This window comes from Lithobates pipiens, unplaced genomic scaffold, assembly GCF_037356315.1.
Source record: "Lithobates pipiens isolate NorthernLeopardFrog02 unplaced genomic scaffold, aLitPip1_a1.2 Scaffold_16, whole genome shotgun sequence".
Classification (NCBI taxonomy): Eukaryota; Metazoa; Chordata; class Amphibia; order Anura; family Ranidae; genus Lithobates; species Lithobates pipiens.
In genome coordinates, this window is record NW_027507748.1 from 10325884 (window position 1) to 10336300 (window position 10417).

Here is a 10417-nt window from a genome sequence, read left to right on the forward strand (position 1 = left end):
GAACCCCGCGTCAAATTTAAAAAAAACATTGACGTGGGGGTCCCCCTAAAAATCCATACCAGACCCTTTATATGAGCACGCAACCTGGCCAGTATCCACATCCAGGATCAACATAATCCATCCATCCCTCCAGTATCCACATCCAGGCCCAGCATCATCCATCCATCCATCCCTCCAATATCCAAATCCACGCACAACTTCATCCATCTATCCATCCCTCCAGTTTCCACATTCAGGCCCACCATAATCCATCCATCCAGTATCCACATCAAGGTCCAGCATCATCCATCCATCCCTCCAGTATTCACATCCAGGCCCAGCATCATCCATCCATCCCTCCAGTATCCACATCCAGGCCCAGCATAATCCATTCATCCATCCCTCCAGTATCCACATCCAGGCCCAGTATCATCCATCCATCCCTCCAGTATCCACATCCAGGCCCAGCATCATCCATCCATCCCTCCAGTATCCACATCCAGGCCCAGCATAATCCATTCATCCATCCCTCCAGTATCCACATCCAGGCCCTGTATCATCCATCCATCCCTCCAGTATCCACATCCAGGCCCAGCATCATCCATCCATCCCTCCAGTATTCACTTCCACGCCCAGCATCATCCATCCATCCCTCCAGTATTCAATTCCATGCCCAGCATCATCCATCCATCCATCCCTCCAGTATTCAAATCCAGGCCCATCATCCATCTATCCTTCCAGTATCCACATCCACGCCTAGCATCATCCATCCATCCCTCCAGTATCCACATTCCCCCCAGCATTATCCATCCATCCATCCCTCCAGTATCCGCATTCCCCCCAGCATCATCCATCCATCCCTCCAGTATCCACATCCAGGCCCAGCATCATCCATCCATTAATCCCTCCAATATCCACATCCACGCCAAGCATCATCCATCCATCCCTCCCTCCTGTATCCACATCCACGCATAGCATCATCCATCCATCCCTCCAGTATCCACATCCAGGCCCAGCATCATCTATCATCCATCTATCCCTCCAGTATCCACATCCACACCCAGCATCATCCATCCATCCATCCCTCCAGGATCCACATCCAGGCCCAGCATCATCCATCCCTCCAATATCCACATCCAGGCCCAACATCATCCATCCATCTCTCCAATATCCACATCCAGGCCCAGCATCATCCATCTATCCATCCCTCCATTATCCACATTCCCCCCAGCATCGTCCATCCATCCCTCCAGTATCCACATCCAGGCCCAGCATCATCCATCCATCCCTCCAGTATCCACATCCACGCCCAGCATCATCCATCCTTCAATCCCTCCTGTAGCCACATCCACGCATAGCATAATCCATCCATCCCTCCAGTATCCACATCCAGGCCCAGCATCATCCATCCATCCATCCCTTCAGTATCCACATCCACGCACAGCATCATCCATCCTTCAATCCCTCCTGTATCCACATCCAGGCCCAGCATCATCCATCCATCCCTCCAGTATCCACATCCACGCACAGCATCATCCATCCATCCCTCCAGTATCCATATCCAGGCCCATCATCCATCCATCCCTCCACTATCCACATCCAGACCTAGCATCATCCATCCATCCCTCCAGTATTCAATTCCATGCCCAGCATCATCCATCCATCCACCCCTCCAGTAACCATATCCAGGCCCATCATCCATCTATCCTTCCAGTATCCACGTTCACGCCGAGCATCATCCATCCATCTCTCCAGTATCCACATCCATGCCCAGCATCATCCATCCATCCATCCCTCCAGTATCCACATTTCCCCCAGCATCATCCATCCAACCCTCCAGTATCCACATCCAGGCCCAGCATCATCCATCCATTAATCCCTCCAATATCCACATCCACGCCAAGCATCATCCATCTATCCCTCCAATATCCACATCCACGCCCAGCATGATCCATCCATCCCTCCAGTATCCACATCCAGGCCCAGCATCGTCCATCCATCCCTCCAATATCCACATCCAGGCCCAGCATCATCCATCCATTAATCCCTCCAGTATCCAAATCCACGCCCAGCATCATCCATCCATTTCCCAGTATCCACATCCATGCCCAGCATCATCCATCCATCCCTCCAGTTTCCACATCCACGCTCAGCATCATCCATCCATCCTTCCTGTATCCACATCCACGCCCAGCATCATCCATCCATCCCTCCAGTATCCACATCCAGGCACAGCATGGAGGGATGAATGGATGGATGATGCTGGGTGTGGATGTGGATACTGGAGAGATGGATGGATGATGCTGGGCCTGGATGTGGATACTGGAGGGATGAATGGATAATGCTGGGCGTGGATGATGCCTACCATCATCCATCCATCCCTCCAGTATCCACATCCACGCACAGCATCATCCATCCATCCCTCCAGTATCCATATCCAGGCCCATCATCTATCCATCCCTCCACTATCCACATCCAGACCTAGCATCATCCATCCTTCCCTCCAGTATTCAATTCCATGCCCAGCATCATCCATCCATCCATCCCTCCAGTATCCATATCCAGGCCCATCATCCATCTATCCTTCCAGTATCCACGTTCACGCCCAGCATCATCCATCCATCTCTCCAGTATCCACATCCATGCCCAGCATCAGCCATCCATCCCTCCAGTTTCCACATCCACACCCAGCATCATCCATCCATTTCCCAGTATCCACATCCACGCTCAGCATCATCCATCCATCCCTCCTGTATCCACATCCACGCCCAGCATCATCCATCCATCCCTCCAGTATCCACATCCAGGCACAGCATGGAGGGATGAATGGATGGATGATGCTGGGTGTGGATGTGGATACTGGAGAGATGGATGGATTATGCTGGGCCTGGATGTGGATACTGGAGGGATGAATGGATAATGCTGGGCGTGGATGATGCCAACCATCATCCACATCCATGCCCAGCATCATCCATCCATCCCTCCAGTTTCCACATCCACACCCAGCATCATCCATCCATTTCCCAGTATCCACATCCACGCTCAGCATCATCCATCCATCCCTCCTGTATCCACATCCACGCCCAGCATCATCCATCCATCCCTCCAGTATCCACATCCAGGCACAGCATGGAGGGATGAATGGATGGATGATGCTGGGTGTGGATGTGGATACTGGAGAGATGGATGGATTATGCTGGGCCTGGATGTGGATACTGGAGGGATGAATGGATAATGCTGGGCGTGGATGATGCCTACCATCATCCATCCATCCCTCCAGTATCCACATCCAGGCCCAGCATCATCCATCCATCCAGTATCCACATCAAGGTCCAGCATCATCCATCCATCCCTCCAGTATCCAAATCCACACATAGCATCATCCATCTATCCCTCCTTCCAGTATCCATATCCAGGCCCAGCATCATCCATCCATCCCTCCAGTATCCACATCCATGCCCAGCATCAGCCATCCATCCATCCCTCCAGTATCCACATTTCCCCCAGCATCATCCATCCATCCCTCCAGTATCCACATCCAGGCCCAGCATCATCCATCCATTAATCCCTCCAATATCCACATCCACGCCAAGCATCATCCATCTATCCCTCCAATATCCACATCCACGCCCAGCATGATCCATCCATCCCTCCAGTATCCACATCCAGGCCCGGCATCGTCCATCCATTCCTCCAATATCCACATCCAGGCCCAGCATCATCCATCCATTAATCCCTCCAGTATCCACATCCACGCCCAGCATCATCCATCCATTTCCCAGTATCCACATCCATGCCCAGCATCATCCATCCATCCCTCCAGTTTACACATCCACACCCAGCATCATCCATCCATTTCCCAGTATCCACATCCACGCTCAGCATCATCCATCCATCCCTCCTGTATCCACATCCACGCCCAGCATCATCCATCCATCCCTCCAGTATCCACATCCAGGCACAGCATGGAGGGATGAATGGATGGATGATGCTGGGTGTGGATGTGGATACTGGAGAGATGGATGGATTATGCTGGGCCTGGATGTGGATACTGGAGGGATGAATGGATAATGCTGGGCGTGGATGATGCCTACCATCATCCACATCCATGCCCAGCATCATCCATCCATCCCTCCAGTTTCCACATCCACACCCAGCATCATCCATCCATTTCCCAGTATCCACATCCACGCTCAGCATCATCCATCCATCCCTCCTGTATCCACATCCACGCCCAGCATCATCCATCCATCCCTCCAGTATCCACATCCAGGCACAGCATGGAGGGATGAATGGATGGATGATGCTGGGTGTGGATGTGGATACTGGAGAGATGGATGGATTATGCTGGGCCTGGATGTGGATACTGGAGGGATGAATGGATAATGCTGGGCGTGGATGATGCCTACCATCATCCATCCATCCCTCCAGTATCCACATCCAGGCCCAGCATCATCCATCCATCCAGTATCCACATCAAGGTCCAGCATCATCCATCCATCCCTCCAGTATCCAAATCCACACATAGCATCATCCATCTATCCCTCCCTCCAGTATCCATATCCAGGCCCAGCATCATCCATCCATCCCTCCAGTATCCACATCCAGGCCCAGCATCATCCATCCATCCCTCCCTCCGGTATCCACATCCAGGCCAAGCATCATCCATCCATCCCTCCAGTATCCACATCCAGGCCCAGCATCATCCATCCATCCCTCCAGTATCCATATCCAGGCCCAGCATCATCCATCCCTCCCTCCAGTATCCACATCCAGGCCCAGCATCATCCATCCATCCCTCCAGTATCCACATCCAGGCCCAGCATCATCCATCCATCCCTCCAGTATCCATATCCAGGCCCAGCATCATCCATCCATCCCTCCAGTATCCACATCCAGGCCCAGCATCATCCATCTATCCATCCCTCCAGTATCCATATCCACGCAGAGCATCATCCATTCATCCCTCCAGTATCCACATCCAGGTCCAGCATCATCCATCCATCCATCCCTCCTGTTTCCACATCCACGCACAGCATCATTCATTCATCCATCCCTCCAGTATCCATATCCAGGCCTATCATACATCCATCCCTCCACTATCCACATCCAGGCCCAGGTTCATCCATCCATCCCTCCAGTATCCACATCCACGCCCAGCATCATCCATCCATCCCTCCAGTATCCACATCCAGGCCCAGCATCATCCATCCCTCCAGTATCCAAATCCATGAACAGCATCATCCATCCCTCCCTCCCTCTCTCCAGTATCCATATCCAGGCCCAGCATCATCCATCCATCCCTCCAGTATCCACATCCAGGCCCAGCATCATCCATCCATCCATCCCTCTATTATCCACATCCAGGACCAGCATCATCCATCCATCCATCCATCCAGGATCCACATCCAGGACCAGCATCATCCATCCATCCATCCAGGATCCACATCCACGCCCAGCATCATCCATCCATCCATTCATCCCTTCAGTATCAACATCCAGGACCAGCATCATCCATCCATCCAGGATCCACGCCCAGAATCATCCATCCATCCCTCCAGTTTCCACATCCACGCCCAGCATCATCCATCCATTTCCCAGTATCCACATCCACGCTCAGCATCATCCATCCATCCCTCCAGTATCCACATCCAGGCACAGCATGGAGGGGTGAATGGATGGATCATGCTGGGTGTGGATGTGGGTACTAGAGGGATGGATGGATGATTCCTGGCCTGGATGTGGATACTGGAGCAATGGATGGATGAAGCTGGGTGTGGATGATGCCTACCATCATCCATCCATCCCTCCAGTATCCACATCCAGGCCCAGCATTATCCATCCATCCCTCCAGTATCCACATCCAGGCCCAGCATCATCCATCTATCCATCCCTCCAGTATCCATATCCACGCAGAGCATCATCCATTCATCCCTCCAGTATCCACATCCAGGTCCAGCATCATCCATCCATCCATCCCTCCTGTTTCCACATCCACGCACAGCATCATTCATTCATCCATCCCTCCAGTATCCATATCCAGGCCTATCATACATCCATCCCTCCACTATCCACATCCAGGCCCAGGTTCATCCATCCATCCCTCCAGTATCCACATCCAGGCCCAGCATCATCCATCCATCCCTCCAGTAGCCACATCCAGGCCAAGCATCATCCATCCATCCCTCCAGTATCCACATTCACGCTCAGCATCATCCATCCATTCCTCCAGTATCCGCAATTTATCCACATTCACCCACAGCACCATCCATCTATTCATTCTTCCAGTCTCCACAATGTGGGCGGCTTCGGTGGGATGCCAGTGGGCAGGGCGTGGGGAATGATGGTTTTCAAGCCCCGGGGGGTCCAGGCCTAAAGTTTTTTAAGCAGCCCCAAAATTTCTGATCCCTGTCCTGGTCACCCCCCTCGCCTATGTCACCCCCCTCCTCTGTGTCAGTGTGTCAGCTCCCCCTCCTCTGTCACCCCCTCCTCTGTTTCAGCTCCCCCTCCTTTGTGTCACACCCCTCCTATCTGTCACCTGCCTGTGTGTCACCCCCCTCCTGTGTTACCCCCTCCTCTGTGTCAGCTCCCCCTTCTCAGTGTCACCCCCACAGTGTCACCCCCCTCCTCAGTGTCAGCTCCCCCTCTCAGTGTCACCTCACCTCCTCTGTGTTACCCCCCTCCCCTGTGTCACCTCCCTCCTCTGTTTCACCCCCTCCTCTGTGTCAGCTCCCCTTCCTCTGTCACCTCCCTCCTCTGTTTCACCCCCTCCTCTGTGTCACTCCCCCCCCCCTGTGTCCCCCCGTGTCACCCCCCTCCTCTGTGTCATCTATCTCTCTCTCATCTTCTCTCGCTCACCCCCTCTCTTGCACCCACCACTCTTTCTCTATTCCCCCTTCTCTCACCCCCACCATCTCACCCCACCCCCCTCACCCCCTCTCTCTCCTGCCTCTCTCTCATCTCCCCTCACCACTGCCTCTCTCTCACCTCTTCCTCTTACCCTTCCCTTTCTTACCTCCCTCCCCCACCTCAACTGTATGGGGCCCCAATAATTGCTAACAGCAGCCTTGTGAGTGAGTGCGCCAGATCAGATGTTTCCTGAATCCTCCCCAAGGCTCCCCAGACAATGGAAGGAAGGAAAACAGCACTACAGTAGAGGAGCTCCATCTCCAAACTCCAGAAAAAAATTGTAGGACTATATAGGAGTTGGGGGCAACATGGGAACGGGGGTGACACCTTCAAACATAAGTTAAAAAAATATTAAAAATGATTAAAGAAGGGGATAAAAATGATACTAATAATTATATAGACGGGACGATGAATTGATTAATTACTTACGTTCCCTATGGATAGCCAGAGAGAAAAAAAGCGTCTCTGCAGAGGTTTGGCAGTGGTGTAGCTCATATATCGTGTAAAAAAGGCACAAAAGGAAACAAAGACTCCAAAAATACAGGACAAGGAAAAGGGGAAAAGGTTGTAGAAACCGTCATCTGTGCAATAAACCAAAAATATATCAATTATTTACAATCAATTATATATTTATATATAAATCATTTGGTGTTATTACTAACAAAATGTTTTGTGTAATTTGTTCATTTATATAATTACTTATATTTTGTTTTGTCAATTTTCCTTATTTATTGTTCAGTCATACAAATTTCACTATTATTTATTTAAATGATTAAATTATCAAGTAGAAGGAGTAAAAATGTGTATTTTTATGAATTATTTACTAGAACACATGTCATTATGTGAATAAATTAAAAAAGTGCAATATTGAAAAAGTGACTTATTTATTATATCTTATATTATTGTTATTCATTTCAGTATTTTTGCAAAGCGAAAAAAAAAACCCCAAACAAGGGTCAGTGATTACCTTCCAATGTAAAGGAGCTGTTTCCTAATAAAGTTTCGACTTGGCCTTGAGGGAGAAGGGGAAAGGAGAACAACCCCTCAGTACCTCCGTAGCCACGCACCGGGGCTGCTATGAAAGACGCCGACCCAACGCGTCCGTCTTATGGACAGCCGTCCCGGTAGTGACGTCACCCCGCAAAAGCGGAAGTGACATTGACTAACCCGGCCACTTCCCATTGACTGACGTCAGTGCCCCGTGTGTCCCGAGCACCACGGACAGCAGTGGGCGGTCCCGGGTTCAGTGCACCCGCCGGAAGACAGCGGGAATTAACCCGCCTCGCCATTAAATGTTTTCTAGTAAATCTAAATATCGGGACGTGGCATGTGTTTTATACAATGTATCCCCAGGACCACCCTGTGGTAGATACATACCAAATTTACCACTTGTTACCATCCACACTAAGCGTGACGCATTATTTCTTTTCTCCAGGTCTTTAAAATCTTATAGTGTATACCACAAAAAAAATTGCCATGTGCCGCTAAAGTGTTCAGGTTTGGCTTGAGGAAAAGATGGCAACCCTAATTGTGGTGGCACATCTGATGGGGGCTGTGCTGATAATCAATGTCAGGAAAGGCTTGCTGGGAGTAGTAGTTCTGTGCACGCGCCTGTGCGTGCGGGCACGCGGCCATTGGTGCCAGAAGCACTATTTAAATCCTGTCATGTCAGAGAATTCTTGTTGCCAGATCTGCAGCATTTCCTGAGTGTTTCCAGTGTTCCCGATCCATTCCTGTGACTACCCGCTTGCCTTGTGACCTTCCTTGCCATCCGCCTGCATCTAACCCCGGCTTGTCCACGACTTCTCTCCTGCCTGATCCCTTGGCTAATCTGCCCCAGTCTGTTACCCACCCGGCTTGTCTAGTGACCTCCCGCTTGCCTTGTGCACCTGTTCCAGTACTGCCTTCCTGTGTATGACCCGGCCTGCCTGTCCTGCCTGTGTCTCCATCCCTGGGACCATCCCCCCCGGATCCTGCGAGTGCTTCCCTCCCAGCTTCAGCTTCCTGTCTGCTGCATTCCACCTGCTGTTCCTGCTGTTCCAGATACGTCCAAAGCATCAGACCTGCCTACCAACTGTGGATCCTGCCAGGCACTTGTGCTGTCCTGCACTCCTGTGCCTCCTGTCTGCTCTACCAGGGGCCGCGAGTCAGGATTGTAAGAGAGGCCCCCCTCTGCATATGGGGCTCAATAACCAGGTACGTGACAATCAATGTGCTGATGATCAGCACAGACCCCCCCCGAGAGGGAGAGCTGCCGATCGGCTGTCTCTGTCAGTGTGAATCGAGGAAAGCTGTTTACCGGCGGCACTTCCTGGTTCACTCTGTAATTGGTCACAGCTGATCACGTGGTAAGGAGCCTCTGTCAGAGGCTCTTTACCAGGGTTGCCAATCGCCAGTAAATTTACTGACAGTTTGTAAAACAAGTAAACCAGTAAATATCAGACGCTGATAATTTCATGCTGTGTTGACTTTTTAAGTGTAACTCAAGCAAATAACTTTGTTATCGGTATAGTCAGTGTTTCCATATCATGTTTATACTGTTCAAATATTCTCTGTGTTAGTTTTCAGTAGGAGTTCTGTAATTTATCAGGCTGCCAGTAAAAAATGTGCTTCGTCAGTAAATTTTCCATGTGTTGTCAGTAAAAAATGCTGCGGGAGGTTGGCAACCCTGCTCCTTACCAGGATGGGAGATGCGGTGTGTCAGAGTGACACACGGCACCACCGATCACCACCGATCACCGTGCTTCACGACCCCCGGTGGGCGCACACTGGCATGTTATCCTGCTGGACATCATATGATGCCCAGTCAGGATAACAAAACCAAGAGGTTTAAATCAGGTGTGAGGAGGTGACAGTGTGCCCGGAGATCTCTGACTTCTTCCGTGTGGTTCAGATAGATCTCCACCTCTTTAAGGTTGCCTACCCCGGCTCTATAGGGTTACGGTGTGAAGGCACCACCAACATCTAATGCCTAATTTCTATGCACCTGTTACTTCTACCCAAAGTACAGCAGAATGTAACTCTAATCTTGTTCCACGTGCACCACATTGTGGCCTCATCATACAGACCGGCTCCCCAAGCCGTTGTTTATAAATAAAGAAAGCTTGCAGGGAAAATGTCTTCTTTTGGGCTTTGCAAATGTCAGTTTTGCTGCAGCAGCTTCTATACACAGTTCAGATGCACCACTTTACATGTAGACTAAGGGGACCCCCCAGGCACTACATTTTATAAAAATAAGAATTATTGTTATTTCTAATTTTTATGGTTTATTATGTAATTTTTTCTGTTTTTATTGTTTCACTTTAAAGTGGGGTACCCCCTAAAAAAAAAAAAATGAAAAGTCAGCAGCTACAAATACTGCAGCTGCTGGCTTTTAATAATCGGACACTTACCTGTCCCAGGGTCCAGCGATGCGGGGGAACGAAACCCCCCCCCCCTCGTTCCCCGCTCCGCAGGGCACTGTGATACGCCGTACAGTCATCTGGGACACGTGACAGGTCCCAGGTGAATGTGCGGCATGAGGGGAAGT

General features: G+C 50.6%; 1 protein-coding gene across 1 annotated transcript in view; it reads right to left on the reverse strand.

The window, feature by feature from the left end:
* LOC143981586 (uncharacterized) overlaps nt 1-7412 on the reverse strand; it is a 99801-nt gene extending 92389 nt beyond the window's left edge. The window contains exon 1 of the mRNA XM_077479557.1: nt 7318-7412. The gene's annotated coding sequence lies outside the window, so the exon portion shown is untranslated. The remainder of the gene's footprint in view (nt 1-7317) is intronic.
* Between the last annotated feature and the right edge of the window lie 3005 nt (nt 7413-10417).